This window comes from Salmo salar, chromosome ssa18 (genome assembly GCF_905237065.1).
Source record: "Salmo salar chromosome ssa18, Ssal_v3.1, whole genome shotgun sequence".
Classification (NCBI taxonomy): Eukaryota; Metazoa; Chordata; class Actinopteri; order Salmoniformes; family Salmonidae; genus Salmo; species Salmo salar.
In genome coordinates this window covers 53,651,275-53,671,776 of record NC_059459.1, presented here as the reverse complement: position 1 = coordinate 53,671,776, position 20,502 = coordinate 53,651,275, and the positions used below count along the sequence as shown (strand labels likewise).

General features: G+C 42.6%; 1 long non-coding RNA gene across 1 annotated transcript; it reads right to left on the bottom strand.

Moving 5' to 3' along the window:
• Nucleotides 1-19,052: 19,052 nt before the first annotated feature.
• LOC106577729 (uncharacterized) lies at nt 19,053-19,956 on the bottom strand. The gene is made up of 2 exons (XR_001322185.2): nt 19,793-19,956; nt 19,053-19,365 (listed from the first exon to the last, which is right to left on the bottom strand). It is a non-coding gene; the product is annotated as an uncharacterized lncRNA (long non-coding RNA).
• Nucleotides 19,957-20,502: the final 546 nt, after the last annotated feature.

The following is a 20,502-nucleotide window of genomic DNA, read 5'->3' as shown; positions in this document are numbered from 1 at the left end:
TCAAATTAATGTTGAAGTAACATTACTTTAAGAGGTAGAGATTTGAACAGAAGACCACTAATTACTCATTTTTTAAAAGATTTTCAGGGGTGGCAGTTAGCCTGGTGGTTAGAGCGTTGGACTAGTAACCGAAAGGTTGCAAGATTGAATCTGTTGCAAGATCGAATCTGTTGTTCTGCCCCTGATCAAGGCAATTAACCCACTGTTCCTAGACCGTCATTGAAAATAAGAATTTGTTCTTAACTGACTAGCCTAGTTAAATAAAGGTAAAAACATGAGTAATGCAGGGATCTTGTCACAGCATTCACACCTCAATAAAAAGTAGACCCTCTCCGTTTATCCTCTCCTCCTGTCATCCTCCTCTCTCTCTACCAGGGGGGCGCTAATCTAGATGTTAAAAGTAGACCCTATTCTCATTCCCCTCTCTTGTGGCCACCGCCCTCTCCTCCTTTTGTCATCCCCCTCTATCTCATGACCAGGGGGGCTCTAGACATTGAAAAGTAGACACCCTCCCTCCTACTTTCCTCTCCTCCTCTCCTCATCCCCCTTTCTCATCTCTCTTGTGTCCGAGGGTGCTCTAGACATTTACCATCAGTAAGTTCTGAGTTGGTCTGCATTGGCCTCCTGTGTCCCAGCGTGCTCCACTGTACCTAAAGAGTACATTCACAACCATCCCAGTCGGCCCCCTCTTCCTCTATGGTAGATGGTGACAGTGACAAATCTCCCTCATGCCCCTAAAGTGCTCTTCTCTCTTTTCTCTCAAGGCGCCCCTGTTCCTCCCTCCCTCAGCGGGGTGCATATTTAATCCGTTCGACTTCTTAACTTATCTGGGTCAGTAACATACATGCATGTGTGTGCCTGATGAATTGCGTGGGCTTGTGCGTGCGTGTGTGTGACGAATTGAGTGCGTCTGAGCCACTTATGCAGAAAACACATCACCTACCATTACCATACACACAAGGCTAGTCACATGCCTCTACATGGTTTGTCTTTCTCTTGTCTTTCGTTGCTGCCATTGTGGCTAGTTAAATTAAACATGTGCAACAAGGGTGGTTTCATTATTTTTTTCTCCCCTGACATTTATTGTTCTGTTTGCTCCCACCCAAAGCCATGCTTACCTTTCGAAAATATGAGCAACTGTTTGTGTCTTTGTGAAACAGTAGAGAGAGATTCATTTGAAGCCATCGGTTTAAAGCTGACAAGTCAAATCCTATCTCAACTATTGAATGTTAAGTGAATTGGTACTGGCAGACAACAAACAATGTGGTTCCATCTTATTTGTTTGCTTTTCTTTTGGTTCATCCTTCTGCTCCTTAACTTTGAGTTGAGTGTGAAATGTAACCTCCAGGTTCACCTTTAAATTGCTGTGAAGACATTTGATACCTGCATGAAGCCTTTACACATTTGGCTCCCTGTAAGTTTTAGACTTTATGTGAGAAAGCAATCTGATCTGGGAGAGCAGCAGCCTGCGTAGTGCAGAGCTGGAGGGGAAACATGCTAACCTTGATTAGCTCGTCTTAGGGCTTATAGTCAGTCTGTGGAAATACATTTGCTCTGCTACCTCCTGTCGGCACCTGTGGAAGTGTGGATGACTAAGGTGAATACATTTTTTTTGCGTATTTTTCTTTAACATCTTCACCGTTCTGAGAAGTGATGATGAGGGGTAGCTTGTAAAACAGTGAATATACCCTAAACCCACTTGGTGTTCATTTGACATGAAAACGTGGTGTGTGTGATTAAAATGTTGATATTTTTTCTTCTGGTCTTATGGGTTATTCCACAGCAGTACACCATCGTCTTTAACCTCCCAAAATAATTGAGATAAGCCATTTTACTGTGCATGAAATGGAGATGCATTCAAGTTTAACAACAACAAAAATAGAGAGGAGACCTTTTAGGGGCCACAACACTATTACATGGCCTATGATGCAGACTGAGGCAGAAAAATAGCTCTTTCCCTTTTCATGTCGCCCTTTAGGCGATAGCGGAAGACTCAACACTGCCTTTGATCTTTGAAGAATAAATCGTGCCTATATCACCGCTGACCAGTCCCATTATACAAGAGGGAGGGATAGAGGGAAATGGAGAAAGAGAGAGGGAGCGAGAGTGTGAGAGAGAGGATGGATATTCAGAGAGGGAGAGAGATGGAGAGACAAATTGAGAGTGAGGGAGAAAGGGTGATTGGTAGAGAGAGGGAGATTGAAAGAGAGAGAAAAAAGTGAGCGAGAAAAGGGGGTGAGAGCGGAAGGGGAAATATACTCTGCAGCAGAACATTTATTCCTGGGTGCAAAGGGAGCTTGGCTACTATTGGCCGTTATAAATGAGAGTGTGTGTGAGTAGCCGGGGAGTTCCAGACATGTAGCTTACGCACATCCAACACACCATATCGCCTCATTGCATGTTCCTGGCATTACTAGCCCCTTAATGAAGAGTGTGGCTTATACACATACATTCTCTCCCCATAAAGCCAACAAGCAGCCAAGACACACTGGCATACAGGCGGAAAGTGACCAGAATCCAGTAATCAATGTCATAACATAGAGAATCTTGTGTGAAAATATTTGTCCCGTTATCTGATAGCAGTAGTTCTGATTTTCTTTATTGTCCCAATCATTTATCCAATGCATCCTCCAAAGAAAATTGAGAAATCTTCCATAACCGCAGGCAACATGTTTGTGGTCCATGTGCATGGTCCATCAAATTACATTTGAAAAACTTTAACAGTAATGTTACATAACTAAAGCCATAGGCATCCCCTTTTAGCAGTGACCAGCCATCCCCATTTTGTCATGTTGGTTTGCAATAATCAAGCCATACTACATGGCAATTAGGTTCAGAGAGCCCTATCACTTGCCACTTAATGTGACTCTATTGAAATGTCACACCGACACACAGAGGAAGAGCTTTTGTAGTTGCCATTGTCAAATTTGAAATAAATGTCATGGATATCTGTTAATGGAAGAATTAGACCATATGGCCATGTTCCTTTTTTCTATAGATTTGTTATGTATTAAAATTTGAAAGTTATTTGAGTGGTTTGTGATTAAAACCGGTAACACTTTACCTGACACCCAGCCTCATAACACAGTCATAACCATGTCATAATAAGTCATAACAGATTACATAACCTGTCATAATATGGTCATAACACTGTCATGACACATATTTGCAGCTGTTGTGACATATATTGTGTTATTTTATGGCTGGTTATTACACCTACAAAAGAATGTCAAAACCCACTAAACCTACCACACAAGCAAAACATTCCATTACACCATAGCCTACAACAGCATGTTTATGTTAAATAACATTTTCTGAAATTGACCATATTAAATTAGCATTGTAATTATGCACACATTGAAGTCAGACATGCACCTACCCCAATGCTCTATTGCTGATGACTGGGATGAATGCAGGAGCAGATTTTAGGAGCGCGACAAGACACCCTCTTTTTGACTGATAACTGACATAAGGGCATATACGTGATAGGCCTATCTGGCTTATATGATGATGGTCATAATGCTTCTTGACAGCGTCATAAAGTGTATTTTAGTCCAAGTAAAGTGACACAGGATGGTCATAATGCTTCTTGACAGTGTCATAAAGAATATTTTCTTAGACCAAGTAAAGTGAAACAGGATTGTTAAAATGCTTCATGAAAGTGTCATAAAGTGTATTTTCTACAAGTTATTTAAAATATGAAAAGAAATGACATGACTGTAAATAATTACAACAATAAAGGATTTAAGAAACACATTTTCAAACGAAAGGAAAATTCTTGGCAGGGAGAAACACATTTGAATAAGGTTTTGTTAGCTCTCTTTATATATTTCTTATATAAACTCAGCAAAAAAATAAACATCCTCTCACTGTCAACTGTGTTTATTTTCAGCAAACTTAACATGTGTAAATATTTGTATGAACATAACAAGATTCAACAACTGAGACGTAAACTGAACAAGATCCACAGACATGTGACTAACAGAAATTGAATAATGTGTCCCTGAACAAAGGGGGAGAGTCAAAATCAAAAGTAACAGTCAGTATCTGGTGTGGCCACCAGCTGCATTAAGTACTGCAGTGCATCTCCTCCTCATGAACTGCACCAGATTTGCCAGTTCTTGCTGTGAGATGTTACCCCACTCTCCCACCAAGGCACCTGCAAGTTCCCGAATAGTTCCCAGACAATGGCCCTAGCCCTCACCCTCCGATACAACAGGTCCCAGATGTGCTCAATGGGATTGAGATCTGGGCTCTTCGCTGGCCATGGCAGAATACTGACATTCCTGTCTTGCAGGAAATCACACAGAATTAGCATTATGGCTGGTGGCATTGTCATGCTGGAGGGTCATATCAGGATGAGCCTGCAGGAAGGGTACCACATGATAGAGGTAGTAACACACAGCGTTGAGATTGCCTGCAATGACAAAAAGCTCAGTCCGATGATGCTGTGACACACCGCCCCAGACCATGACGGACCCTCAACCTCCAAATCGATCCCGCTCCAGAGTACAGGCCTCGGTGGAACGCTCATTCCTTCGACAATAAACACGAATCCCACCATCACCCCTGGTGAGACAAAACTGTGACTCGTCAGTGAAGAGCACTTTTTGCCAGTCCTGTCTGGTCCAGTGACGGTGGGTTTGTACCCATAGGCGACGTTGTTGCTGGTGATGTCTGGTGAGGACCTGCCTCATAACAGGCCTACAAGCCCTCAGTCCAGCCTCTCTCAGCCTATTGCGGACAGTCTGAGCACTGATGGAGGGATTGTGCGTTCCTGGTGTAACTCAGGCAGTTGTTGTTGCCATCCTGTTCCTGTCCCACAGGTGTGATGTTCGGATGTACCGATCCTGTGCAGGTGTTGTTACACGTGGTCTGCCACTGCGAGGACGATCAGCTGTCCGTCCTGTCTCCCTGTAGCACTGTCTTAGGTGTCTCACAGTATGGACATTGCAATTTCTAGCTCTGGCCACATCTGCAGTCCTCATGCCATCTTGCAGCATGCCTAAGGCACGTTCACGCAGATGAGAGGGGACCCTAGGCATCTTTCTTTTTGTGTTTTTCAGTCAGTAGAAATGCCTCTTTAGTGTCCTAAGTTTTCATAACTGTGACCTTAATTGCCTACCGTCTGTAAGCTGTTAGTGTCTTATTGACCGTTCCACAGGTGCATGTTCATTAATTGTTTATGCATGGGAAAACAGTGTTTAAACCCTTTACAATGAAGATCTGTGAAGTTATTTGGATTTTTACGAATTGTCTTTGAAAGACAGGGTCCTGAAAAAGGGATGTTTCTTTTATTTCCTAGTTTAGATTGATGTCCTGTAATTCAGCGAGCTGTGATCAGTAAGCATATCGTACATACACATCTCCAGAAATAGACGCTTAAATTGACACACAAGCGAACAGATTTGGAATGTGTGCATGCACTACTTACTCAATTGATTTCCTACCAGTACAGAACAGAGGAAGATGGTATAAGGAAAAGGTGTCACGCCCTGATCTGTTTCACTTGTTCCTGTGATTGTCTCCACCCCCTCCGGGTGTCGCTTATTTTACCCAGTGCATTTATCCCTGTGTTTCCTGTCTTTCTGTGCCAGTTTGTCTTGTATGTTTAGTCAAGTCAACCAGCGTGTTTTTCCCATTCTCCTTTTTCTAGTCCTCCCGGTTTTGACCCTTGACCCGCCTGCCTGACCATTCTGCCTGCCTTGACCACGAGCCTGTCTGCTACTCTGTACCTCCTGGACTCTGATCTGGTTTTGACCTTTTTGCCTGTCCATGACCATTCTCTTGCCTACCCCTTTGGATTATTAACCATTGTAAGACTCCAACCATCTGCCTCCTGTCTTTGCATCTGGGTCTCGCCTTGTGCCTTGATAGAAGGAGGAGTGGAGGTTTAGGGGGGGTGTGATGCAGAGGCGACAGCATCCTAACAGGCCCATTGCTTAGGTGCTGTGTTCAGAGTGACAGGGACCCATCTCTATCAACAAAATAGGTTAACTCAGCGCAGAGGATCCCCTCTGCTGATACTGGAAACAGAGCCAGCGTATGCAGCCACACACACACACAGCGATAAGCCGTTCTATCTGCCTTTATTTTAGCTCCCACATCCCTGCAATGGATTATATCAAATTGGAAGCTGTCTGTTTACAAAGCTGGAGCAGTGTTGAACAGTATGTCTCTGTCAAAGAGGCCTCCCACTGGGCACAGATGTCAATTCAACATCTATTTCACGTTGCCTCAACGTAATTTCATTGAAATGATGTGTAAGCAATGTTGATTCAGCCAGTGTGTGTCCAGTGGGCTCGCTCCCTGACAATAGGCCTGTACCAATGAGCTGTGGAGGCTAGAGCAACCGACAGCAATTTTGGGGATAGAGACCTTAAACAAGCCTAAAAGCCAATTTATGCTTGATCCGAAAATGTGGTCGGGGGTTTCTTAAGAAGGGTGTGAAGCAATTGCGGAGCCTCCGGAGCCATGCAGAAGCCAAATCAAGCTCTGTACCGCATCGCCGTGCGCGTACCACATTTTTTTAACAATGTATAACTCGTTCACAACAGCTCTGCTCTGCTCTGCGCAACAAGTATGTTGGCTCTGACTTCTGCGATGGCTGCATCTCAGTAAATGCTGTACGGCCAATGCAGAAGTCAGATTGACCCTGCAGCACCTTATAAGCAGATGGCGAATTAGGAAACTGATACAGTGTCACACCATCACTCATTCGGAAATAAAAAGGCATAAGTTGTCCCGCTGTTATGATCAAAAAGTGTTTACAACATGGATGTGTCATGTGGAACTTACGCCAACATTCGCTAATTCGTGTGATGGGACAGAATAAAAGGGTAATTTAGTTATCATTCATTTTTTTCCCCTCCAAAACTTGTCACAGCAGCTGGGATGAAAATCGACCACGGAAATCCCTAACGCGACACCATCACAATCGGTATAGAACAAAAAAGTGACTGACATCAAATTATTTTCAACTTGACAGCTGCGTTGCATTAGCTGTGTCAGTTTTGTTGCCTATTTGGAGAGGTCTCTGTTTGGAATAATTGAAAGAGTAACTGAGTTTTTAGAATCAGTTGAAACGCTGAACGTGGTTCAGGCTTCGCCAATTTCTTTTATCCATTTCATCCCGTAAAAAATAATGATACAGGACTGCCACGGTAAAAAAGAATGAAAGAAAATTAACATTGTTGAAATGAAATATGACTTCAAAGTCATGACACTTATGAGACAACAAAGCACAACAGATCGAGCTACTACAGATCTTGGGTTTGAATTATGCATCATTTATGGAGAAAAAAAACGGAACTATTGTAAAAGGGAAAAAGAGACATAAGATGTTGGCTGTATTATTTTAGATTCTGCTGACTACACCGCTGACATAGATGTTTTGTTCCTGAATATGAGTGATGTTAGGGGTTAGACTCAGTGTTGAAGCAATCTTGCAGATTATTTGGCATCGTCTGTAGTACAACGAATGTTGTGAGACTACTGTATAGTATGGGCCCAACACTCAAGCACACACAGCACCGGCATCCATAGATCATACTGCTTTTCGCTTATATGTGCACTCACACACACACACACACACACACACACACACATATTCGCATTCTCACACACACTCCCATCACCCACATACATAAACAACATCCCTTCACACACATACACACACTCCACACATACACACTCTTCCATTGACAACCGCCCCTGATCCTCTCACCCTGAAACAGATCTGTCAAACACACAGTAGTGTATGTGCATGCTTCATTAAGCCTGTGCACAATCCAGGCTGTCCAATCAGTCACACACACATCTTTTTCCTGATCTGGAGAATTACACAGGCGCATACACCCCCCCCCATACACCACATGTCTCTGTTTGGTTTACTCTCATTCAAACCACTGGAGTTCATTAGAGACACTGAGACACAGTGACAACTCCTGCTGAAACAGACCTGCTACATGGAATAATGAGGGATTTAAGTTAACCCTTGAGTCAATGTCTGCACCCCACTCAGAATTATAATTAGCATAATAAATCCCCATCAAAATCTGTCTGTTTAAGCTTGAGATATCTAGCTGTGTCTCAATCCACTGCCGAGCTACAGTGGTGTTTGTCAAACCATGAGACATCCCGAGAATTGGTCTTCTCACGAAAATGTCTTTAGCGTCCGAATGGTTTGGCTTACAAACTAATATGGGACTCTCACGAACACGGCAGTGTTCTCCGTTTTGTTCTATGACCCCCACAAGCGTCACAGGACTTGTCGGAAGTCGGTACCTACGATCTGTCAACATCTGTAGTGTCCGAACAGTTTGAGCTACACACTATGACCCCTCTACGGAAAGGTGAAACTCTCACAAACACGTACAGGTTGGTTGTTTTGCTCTAGGAAATCCACAATCCTCACAGATAGTTGCCTGGTACCAGTTAAAAAAATTAATGGAAGTATACCCTGAGTGAACAAAACATTAGGAACTGCTCTTTACATGGCATAGACTGACCAGATGAATCCAAGTGAAAGCTATGATCCCTTATTGATGTCACCTGTTAAATCCACTTCAATCAGTGTAGATGAAAGGGAGGAGACAGGTTAAAGAAGGATTTTTAAGCCTTGAGACATGGATTGTGTATATGTGCCATTTATAGGGTGAATGTGCAAGACAGAATATTGAAGTTCCTTTGAATGGGGTATGCTAGTAGATGCCAGGTGTACCGGTTTGAATGTCAATTGTGTCAAGCTGCTGGGTTTTTCATACTCAACAGTTTCCCATGTGTATCAAGAATGGTCCACCACCCAAAGGACATCCAGCCAACTTGACACAACTGTTGGAAGCATTGGAGTTAATATTGGCCAGCATCCCTGTGGAATGCTTTCAAAACCTTGTAGAGTCCATGCCCTGATGAATTGAGGCTGTTCCGAGGCCAAAAATGGGTGCAACTTAGTATTAGGAAGTTGTTCCTAATGTCTAATGGACTCAGTGTACTCTATATGGAAGTAGTTTAGTGTCCAAAAAATGTGGTTAAATCTGGGTAAATAAATGTACATCCTGATCTTTCTTATATCTGAAATAAAGATTAAATTAAAAAATATACACTACAGATCAAATGTTTGGGGTTACTTAGAAATGTCTGTTTTTGAAAGAAAATAACTTTTTTTGTCCATTAAAACAACATCAAATTGATCAGAAATACAGTGTAGACGTTAATGTTGTAAATGACTATTGTAGCTGTTTTTTTATGGAACATCTACATTCCCTGGTGCGCAGGGTGCTTGGTCGACTGTTGGAGCATTACCTGTACGTCAAGGCTGAGAAATGTCTGTTCTTCCAACAGTCTGTCTCCTTCCTGGGGTACCGCATTTCCACTTCAGGGGTGGAGATGGAGAGTGACCGCATTTCAGCCGTGCGTAATTGGCCGACTCCCACCACGGTAAAGAAGGTGCAGCGGTTTCTAGGGTTTGCCAACTACTACCGGAGGTTTATCCGGGGTTTTGGTCAGGTAGCGGCTCCCATTACCTCACTGTTGAAGGGGGGACCAGTGCGAATGCAGTGGTCAGCTGAGGCAGACAGGGCTTTTGGTCACCTGAAGGCTCTGTTTACCTCAGCTCCCACGCAGGTTCATCCGGATCCCTCTTTGGCGTTCATAGTAGAGGTGGACTCGTCCGAGGCTGGGATAGGAGCTGTGCTTTCTCAGCGCTCGGGCACGCCACCAAAGCTCCGCCCCTGTGCTTTCTTTTCGAAGAAGCTCAGCCCTGCGGAGCGAAATGATGATGTGGGGGACCGGGAGCTGTTGGCTGTTGTCAAGGCTCTGAAGGCATGGAGACATTGGCTTGAGGGAGATAAACACCCTTTCCTCATCTGGACTGACCCCCGCAATCTGGAGTACATCCGGGCGGTGAGGAGACTGAACCCTCACCAGGCAAGGTGGGCCATGTTCTTTACCCGTTTTGTTTTCACTCTGTCCTACAGACCATGTTCCCAGAACGCTAAGGCAGACGCACTGTCCCGGATGTATGACACAGAGGAGCGGTCCATGGATCATACTCCCATACTTCCGGCCTCTTGCCTGGTGGTACCGGTGGTGTGGGTGCTGGACGCGGACATCAAGCGGGCGTTACGCACAGAGCCCACTCCCCCTGTGTCCAGCTGGGCACCTGTACGTTCCGTCTGCTGTCCTGCGCCTGACTCTATACCACAGGCCGATTAAAGTTATTTTGCCCATCTTGACCTTTTCTTTTTATCGGCCAGTCTGAGTTATGACTTTTTCTTTGCAACTCTGCTTACCACCTCAGACCAAATGTGTTTCTGTGTATGGAGTAAAGGTGATCTAGAGTTTTGTCTCCTCTACTTGCACAGGTGACATGCTGGTAGAAATTAGGTAAAACGGATTTCAGTTGCATGCATTTAATTAATTGGCCACTAGGAGCACCGCCTCTGGATGAGCATTTTCTTGTTTCTTTAGGGCCCTATACCGCTCGTTGTGTGCAGACTTAGTTCCAGCATTGGTTTGTGTGGTAAATACACATCTACAAAAAATATAGATAAAAACTCTTGGTAAATAGTGTGGTCTACATCTTTTCAAATTCTAACTCAGGTGAGCAGAACCTTGAGACTTCCTTAGAGATTGCGCACCAGCTGTTGTTGACAAAGGCACACACCTCTCCCTTGAACTTACCCGAGGCTGCTGTTTGATCCTGCCAATGCATTGAAAAAACAGCTAGATGTATATTCTCCATGTCCTTATTCAGCCATGACCATGAGATTACAGTTCTTCAGGTCCTATTGATAGGATAGATTGAACAGAGTTGTCTAGTTTGTTATGCAGTGATTGTATGTTCGCCAATAGAATGTATGTTCGCCAACAGAGGGTATAGGTGTTTTATTTAGTCTCCGGTGTAGTTTGAGGTTGCCCGCACATCGGCCTCTCTAACGCCGTCTCTTCTTTTTGCGAGTCTCGGGATTAGGGCCTGGTCCTATGCTGCCGACTCCTTGAAGTAGAAATCTTGATCCAAATCGAGGTTATTGATCATTGTTCTGATGTCCAGAAGCTCTTTTTGGTCATAGGAAATGAAAGTCCTACAAAGACACAAAACCCTTTATACCCTTTGTTATGAATATGATTAGCTTAATAATAATAAATGGAGGTTGTCACGCCTACTCCCGCTCCCCCTCTCCAGCGCTTGACATCGCCGGTCTTCTAACCACTAGTCCTGGCACCTGCTCCCCATCATTATGCACAACTGGACCTCATCAACACCTTGATTACTCTCCCTTTATTTAGCCTTCAGTAGCCCCAGTCATCAGGCAGTATTGGTTTTGTCTCATTCAGTACGCTTTTCCTGTTTTGTTTATCTGCCTTTTATTATTATTGAACTCACCTTCTGCACCTCCATCCTGACCCCCAGCAATTACGTTACATAGCTATTAAAAATGTAATTCATTAAAATGTATGTACATTATTTAGAGTGCACAAACAAGCTATTTTATGAATGTATAGCCTTCTGTATTGTACATAAATATAAACGCAACATGTAAAATGTTGGTCAAATATTTCATGTCCTGAATTAAAAGATCCCAGAAATGTTCCATATGCACAAAAGCTTATTTACTCTCAGATTTTGTGCACAAATTTGTTTACATCCCTGTTAGTGAGCATTTCTCCTTTGCCAAGAAAATCCTCCACCTGAGAGGTGCGACATATTAAGAAGCTAATTAAACAGCATGATCATTCGAATCCCCGAGCTGACAAGGTACAAAATCTGTCATTCTGCCCCTGAACAAGGCAGTTAACCCACTGTTCCTAGGCCGTCATTGAAAATAAGAATTTGTTCTTAACTGACTTGCCTAGTTATTAAATAAAATTTAAATTTAAAATTTAAAAATTAAATTAAACAGGTGCACCTTGTAACGGGAATAATAAAAGGCCACTCTAAAAGGTGCAGTTTTTTCACACAGTGCCTCAAGTTTTGAGGGAGTGTGCAATTGGCATTAATCTTAATTTCTCTACCATAAGCCACCTCCAACGTTGTTTTAGAGAATTTGGCAGTACGTCTAACCAGCTTCACAACCGCAGACCACATGTATGACGTCATGTGGGTGAGCAGTTTGCTGAAGTCAACTTTGAAAAGAGTACCCCATGGTGGTGGTGGGGTTATGATAACATTTTGTGACGGTTTTGTTCGTTTTGCACTTTCTTCGGTAGTTCGGCCACACAATTTTTTGGGGGGAGGCAAGGCCAAGTTCGGAGCCAAAGTCTACGCCCCTTCATCAGTGATTGGTCAACAGTAGGGATTCTTCAAAATAGCTTTCTTGTCATTCAACGAGAGATGACTCATTTTCATGCAAATTTTTTTATTGAAAAATACTGCACCAAAATATCTTAGTTAGATGTAAAACTCTGCCACTAAGATCTCTTCGGCAAAAATGTCAACATTAATGACAGATTTCTCGAGTTCGTTTAAAAACGAGACAAAAATACAGGGTCATCCATAGCAGGACAGCGCCCCTGGAGCACATTAGGGTTAAATGCCTTGCTCAAATGCACATAGACAGATGTTTCACCTTGTCGGCTCGGGCATTCAAAGAATCCCTCCTCCTTTTCTTTTTGGTCCACTCCTCCACTCCTCAGTTAAACTGATTGCAGGAGGGAGCCGAAAAATGGGGACAGAGTCAATAATTTAAAGCACAGAGTCCAATTTAAATATATCATCCTGAGATGTGAATACAAATTGTCAAAGGTATGCAGATGGAAGGATCCTTCATGTGATTAATTTTCCACAGGAAAAATGTGTTTGATGACACATCATAATTTAATAGATTTTAAAGAACTTGGTTTGACTACGCCGGCTTTGGGAGAGAGCAGGAGGAGGGACGCTGAGAGTGAATGAGTGAAAAAAGAAAAGAGAGAGAAAAGAAAAGAGAGAGAGAGAGATGAATAAATAATGTGATATTAAATTATGCAGCACCTTAACAGTGCAATCTGTCTTGTGCAGACAAGATTGCCTTACCAATGTGGAGTGATGATCATCTGTTTGTCAGGGCTATTAGTACAGTGAGGAGGTTAGAGCTGAAAAGGCTGTAACAGATTGGGGTTGGGGCATGGCCCATGACAGGTGGGTGGAAAAGACTATATTTAAGCAATAAGGCCGGAAGGGGTGTGGTATATGGCCAATATACACCACGACTAAGGGCTGTTCTTAGGCACGACGCAACGCGGAGGACACAGCCCTTAGCTGTGGTAAATTGGCCATATATCACAAACCCCCGAGGAGCATTTGTCACACCCTGATCTGTTTCACCTGTCTTTGTGCTTATCTCCACCCCCCTCCAGGTGTCGCCCATCTTCCCCATTATCCCCAGTGTATTTATACCGGTGCTCTCTGTTTGTCTGTTGGAAGTTTGTTTTGTCCGTCAAGCCTACCAGCGGTTTTCCTCTTCCGCCTGTCTTTTTCTATAGTTCCTGTTTTCTAGTTTTCACGGTTTTGTCAGTTCTGCCTGCCCTGACCCTGAGCCTGCCTGCCATTCTGTACCTTGTCACACCGCCCTGGATTATTGACCTCTGCCTGCCCTAACCCTGAGACTGCCTGCCGTTCTGTACTTTTTGACTATGATCTGGATTACTGACCTCCGCCTACCTGTCATTTTGCCTGCCCCTGTTCTAGTAATAAACTCTTGTTACTTCGACACTGTCTGCATCTGGGTCTTCCCTAAAACGTGATAGTCTTATTGCTATTTTAAACTGGTTACCAATGTAATTAGAGTAGTAAAATGTCATGTTTTGTCATACCCATGGTATATGGCCTGATATACCATGGCTTTCAGACAATCAGAATTCAGTGCTCAAACCAGGCAGTTTACAATAAGGAATTTCCAACATGGGTCAGAAGAGGACATAGCAAAGTGTTGAACTCACCTCTGGGGGTCCAAAATACAAGGATACAGTTTGTCGGACTTGTGCCTCATTATAATAATTCATGACTTGATGCATAAGCCTAGGTTTTTTTGTATAAAAATATCACCTCAAAAACATGCACAATCAAATGCGCATAAGGAAAAACACAGTGTACATTTTACATTCACCTGCAGTAGAGTTCCCTGCCCATTGATGGCACTAATGAGGCTATTTCAAGCAAAGTCATCAACTAGCATGCCAGTATGCAATAACTCCAGTTGCCTAGGTGAGTAGTTGTCTGTATGTGGGTGATAAGCAGTCTGTGAGTTCTGGTTATGCCTAGAGTTACACACTGTCATTCACATAAGGCTTTGGACGTTTACTTGTCCTATCCTAGGCCTTTCCTTTATTCTATGTGGGCGTGTTTATCCTCTATTTCTCTCTGTGAAACAACTACCCAAATCTCCCACAGGCTGTGTGAGAGGCATTGATAGAAGGTGCTCTGCTCTTCTGACATCTAAGGTGAACTTTCTTCCTTTCATTTTGGTCCTTTCATTTCCTCCATCTTTTTTTCGTTGCTGTCAACTCTCTTTTTATTTATTTTTACGTATTTTTTATAATTATATATTTTCTTTACTATTTTCCCCTTACCCTACCACCCCTCCCCTAATTGGAGTAAAGTAATGGACAACATATTATATACATTTTACAGACACAGTATATTTTACATTAGTTATCTTTTATTTGTTTTTAGTCCCATCTTTCAGGTACTCTCAACCCCTCCCATCTATCTCTGAAGACCATCTAGTTTTGATTTCTATTTGCCAAATATTTTTCAACTGTGCTGTGATGTTTCACAAAAGTTCTGAACCTTTCTATTCTCATAGTTTCTACATTTTTGCTAAGAGTATTATTATATTATTAATTGATTGACAATAACTTTTCAGATTACCCAGCAGTGCTAGCTCACCTCTCTTAGTGACTTCCACCGCAGGTGGTGGGATGTCTAAGAAACAAGGGCCATCTCTAACCCCTGATTTTTTTCTGGGGCTTTGGCTGTCACTGGATCTTAGGATCAACTTTCTAGAGAAGGGATACATCAACTGCCAGAGAGACGTGGGGACTTGGGTCAATTGCTCTGAAAATAAAATTATTAAAGCAGGCAGTTATCCAGTATGGCTTTAGTTTCAACTACTTTCTATTTGTGTTTTATTCCACCACTCCATTTGAAGTTGGATGCTGTTGAGTTCTACTTGCTGTGAAGGAATGTTATTTGTTTAAAAGACTAGATATAAATAGCTGGAGTGGTTTGTAAAACTACCAAATCCATCAACAAGATAAACAGAATGTCGTGCCAAACTGTGCTTTTACAGAATAGACTGTATGTGTATACAGTATGTACTTTTAACAAATTCTACACATTTTATTTAATTGATTCATTCTTTATTTTACCAGGTAGGCCAGTTGAGAACAAGTTCTCATTTACAACTGCAACCTGGCCAAGATAAAGCAAAGCAGTGTGACACAAACAACAACACAGAGTTACACATGGAATAAACAAGCGTACAGTCAATAACACAATAGAAAAGTCTATATACAGTGGGTGCAAGTGAGATTAGGGAGGTAAGGCAATAAATAGGCCATGGTGTCGAAGTAATTACAATTTAGCAATTAAACACTGGAGTGATAGATGTGCAGAAGATGAATGTACAAGTAGAGATACTGGGGTGCAAAGGGGCAACAAAAACAATATGGGGATGAGGTAGTTGGGTGGGCTATTTACAGATGGGCTATGTACAGGTGCAATGATCTGTAAGCTGCTCTGACAACTGATGCTTAAAGTTAGTGAAAGAGATAAGCGTTTCCAGCTTCAGTGATTTTTGCAATTCGTTCCAGTCATTGGCAGCAGAGAACTGGAATGGAAGGTGACCAAAGGAGGAATTGGCTTTGGGGGTGACCAGTGAAATATACCTGCTGGAGCGCGTGCTACGGGTGGGTGCTGCTATTGTGACCAGTGAGCTGAGATAAGGCAGGCTTTACCTAGCAAAGACTTATAGATGACCTGGAGCCAGTGGGTTTGACGACGAATATGAAGCGAGGGCCAGCCAAAGAGAGCATACAGGTCGCAGTGGTGGTTAGTATATGGGGCTTTGGTGACAAAACGGATGGCACAGTGATAGACTGCATCCAATTTGCTGGGTAGAGTGTTGGAGGCTGTTTTGTAAATTACATCGCTGAAGTCAAGGACCGGAAGGAAAGTCAGTTTTACGAGGGTATGTTTGGCAGCATGAGTGAAGGATGCTTTGTTGCGAAATAGGAATCTGATTCTATATTTAATTTTGGATTGGAGATGCTTAATGTGAGTGTTACGTTCCCCAGTTCTGTGTTGTGGGGTTGTATGTATGTGTATATGTTTCAGGATGGCTTCCTGGATTCCAAGCAGCTGATTGGTTGGCCCCATTGCAGATTGGAGCTCTGACCCCTCCCTCTCATCAGGGGATACAGCTGTCTGCAATTACCAAATCCTTCTGCAGCTTGAAAAGCCAGTGTTCCTTTGTTAGGAGAGAGAGCTTCTTTGTATGTGCTGTGTTGATTGTTGGTCTGGTAAATGGGTTGTAAAGTATTTTTTAGCCGGTCCTGCAGAGGCATGTGTATGCCATTCAAATGTTTCACTGAGTTTGGTGACTTATTCTGTTTCATTTGTTCCCAGGGGGGAAGGCACCTTGGGAATGTTTAGGCAAGAGCCCTGCCGGCATACATATAAGATATGGCCCAGAAAAACGTACAGACAGAGATCAGACAGGGATTGGCAACAAAACTAAAACTTGATCCCCTGGCGCAAAAGAGAGGGAGCACTGTCTGGAAGGAGAGTTTGCAGTCTAACCAGACACCTAGGTATTTGTAGTTGTCCACAAGTCAGAACTCTCCGGAGTAGTGATGCTAGATGGGCGTGCAGGTGCGGGCAGCGATCAGTTGAAAAGTATGCATTTAGTTTTACTTGTATTTAAAAGCAGTTGGAGGCCACGGAAGGAGTGTTGTATGGCATTGAAGCTTGTTTGGAGGGTTGTTAACACAGTGTCCAAAGAAGGGCCAGAAGTATACAGAATGGTGTCGTCTGCGTAGAGGTGGATCAGAGAATCACCAGCAGCAAGAGCGACATCATTGATGTATACAGAGAAAAGAGTCGGCCTGAGAAATGAACCCTGTGGCAGCCTCGTTGAGACTGCCAGAGGTCCGGACAACAGGCCATCTGATTTGACACACTGAACTCCGTCAGAGAAGTACTTGGTGAACCAGGCGAGGCAGTCATTTGAGAAACCAAGACTGTTGAGTCTGCCGATAAGAATGCAGTGATTGACAGAGTCGAAAGCCTTGGCCAGGTCAATGAATATGGCTGCACAGTATTGTCTTTTATCGATGGCGGTTATGATATCATTTATGACCTTGAGCATGGCTGAGGTGCACCCATGCCCAGCTCAGAAACCAGATTGCATAGCGGAGAAGGTACGGTGGGATTCGAAATGGTCGGGGATCTGTTTGTTTACTTTGCTTTCGAAGACCTTAGAAAGGCAGGGTAGGATAGATATAGGTCTGTAACAGTTTGGGTCTAAAGTGTCTCCCCCTTTCAAGAGGGGGATGACCGCAGCAGCTTTCCAGTCTATGGGGATCTCAGACGATACGAAAGAGAGGTTGAACAGGATAGTAAAAGGGGTTGCAACAATTGTGGCGGAGAATTTTAGAAAGAGAGGGTCCAGATTGTGTAGCCCAGCTGATTTGTAGGGGTCCAGATTTTGCAGCTCTTTCAGAACATCAGCTATCTGGATTTGGGTGAAGGAGAAATAGGGGAGAACCAGGCATCCTCTACTGACGGAATGAGGTCAATATCCTTCCAGGTTATGTCAATATCCTTCCAGGATACCCAGGCCAGGTCGATTAGAAAGGCCTGCTCACTGAAGTGTTTTAAGGAGCGTTTGACAGTGATGAGGGGTGGTCGTTTGACCGCAGACCCATTACGGATGCAGGCAATGAGGCAGTGATCACTGAGATCCTGGTTGAAGACAGCAGAGGTGTATTTAGAGGGCAGGTTGGTCAGGATGATATCTATGAGGGTGCCCGTGTTTACGGATTTGGGGTTATACCTGGTAGGTTCCCTGATGATTTGTGTGAGCTTGAGGGCATCTAACTTAGATTGTAGGACAGCCAGGGTGTTAAGCATGTCCCAGTTTAGGTTACCTAGCAGTATGAACTCTGAAGATAGATGGGGGGGCGATCAATTCACATATGGTGTCCAGGGCGCAGCTGGGGGCTGCGGGGGTCTGTAACAAGTGAATCCTACAGACGAAGAACCATATATGTGACAATTTTTCCATTTTAAGATAATCAGTTATTTTTATATTATTCATTGTGTGTACCACATTGGGTGTTTTATGGTTGACAAATAATTCACCATACTCATATCTTCCAACAACAATTGATATTTTTTTTGTTATTTCAAAAAATACTTTTTTTATTGCCGTTTTAATTTTTAGAATGTGGAAGAACAGTATATCTCCAGTGATGATTTCAGTTTGTGGAAGAACAGTATATGTGACATTTTGCATGACACTTGTAAGATGTCCTTTTTTAATACCTGATATGATGTTTTAAGTACTTTCAAGTACAGATGCCCTTCATGTAAATAACTTAAATGCAATATGTAGTTAATTCATTTAATGGAGGTTCATTTAAAGGAGGTCTATCAACTTTAGCACCGATGACTTTTCTTAAAAGTTGAGTCATGAAATCTTAGTCTCATTTAAAATGAAGCCCTCAATGTGAACATACCATAGAATAACTACAAAAATAGAATACAATTAAATTAATTCAATCAAAAGAAGTACAACTTGTACATATCAAATATGGATCAATGTGATGTGCCAATATGCATGTCCATTATGCAGGTCCCTAAGGTCAATATTACAAAACGTTCAGAAAACCATTCTCTTTGCGTTTAACACTATGATCTGCAATTAAGTTTTGAATTGCGTTAAACCCATGCTAAAGGCAAGAAACGTCCTTCTGTACTGAGGTGACAGCAGTAAATAAGTATTAACTGCTTAGAGTTGATGCTAAATGTGGTGACAGAGATGTATATTGTAATGAATAAAAAAGGGAATCATTAGGATATTTTATTGTTAGAACAACATGTTGCATGTTGATGGGATGTTAGTAAACTATTCTCTGTGCAATACATGTGACTTTTAACCACCTCACTGAAGTGATCTGTAGTCCAGCTGGTCGCTTGAGAACAGAATCTGGGAGGTGACTGAAGTCTTCACATTGCATCCTCATCACCTTGAATGGTTTTGCTGGTTGTGCTTGTTGTTTCTCGTATGGGACAGTGTAGAAACTGTTGAACAGATGCAGCTTGCGCTCATCAATCAACTTTCCACAATCCTTTCTGCACGTCGTGGAACACGCTCTTCCCTGCAGGATACAGTGTAATGTTACATATAACTAGCTAGCTACTGTAGCCATGTCGAATCATCCGGTGGATGGACAAAAAGTAGCTAGCTATGTTTCTTCTATAATCTAGCAATAACATTTGTAACGATAATGTATAAGTTAGTAGCCAACGAACTTTAGCTAATATGTTTTCTCTATAGTTACAAATTAGACAACCCAGAACATACATGTTAGTTACTGTACTCTATGGAGATGTTTATCTTTCAAAGGGTGTAAAATAGTTGTATGTTTGAAAAATTTGAATTTTGACATTTATTTGGATTCAAATTTGCCGCTCTTGAAATGCACCTGCTGTTGATTGAGTGCACCACGGGTGGCACGCTAGCGTCCCACCTAGCCCCAAGAGGCTAGCTAGCTTGATTGTTTGATATACGGTTCTTCCACATACCTCTTTTGGACAGCTTTTCCCAGTTTTTTCTTGACCCTTACGATTTGTATAGGGTTTTCCCGCATCCCGTAAGATCTTCCTTTGCCTGTCTTTCCATTCTTTTAGTTTTGTTTTACGTTTCTTTCCCACATTTCGGTGATTTTCATCAGCAACAGAAAAGTTGTGCGCTTCTCCGTCCATTCTGAGTGGTGCACATAAACGGTTATTCCACGAGAGCCTATCTTTAAATGTAAACATATTGTTAATTAGCGCGTGGAAAGCTTGTGAAACCGGTTCACTATAGAAAAAGGGTGTCCAATAATGATTTTTCATGTACATCTCGTTTTTTTGAAAAATGTCACATATACGGTTCTTCGTCTGTAGGATTCAAGTGACAACAGTGAGACACTTATTTCTGGCAAGGTGGATTTAAAAAAAGTAATACCTCTCTAACTGTTTGGGCACAGACCTGGATACCATGAAAGAACTCTGCAGGCTGTCTGCAGTAGATTGAAACTCAACCCCCTTTGGAAGTTCTATCTTGGCGGAAAATGTTGTAGTTGGGGATGAAAATTTTAGAATTTTTGGTGGCCTTCCTAAGCCAGCATTGAGACACGTCTAGGACTTCAGGGTTGGCAGAGCGTGCTAAAGCAGTGAAAAAAACAAAAGGCTTCTGTCGTTAAATGTAATGTAAATGATATGTTTGAGAAATTGAAGTTATAGCATTTATG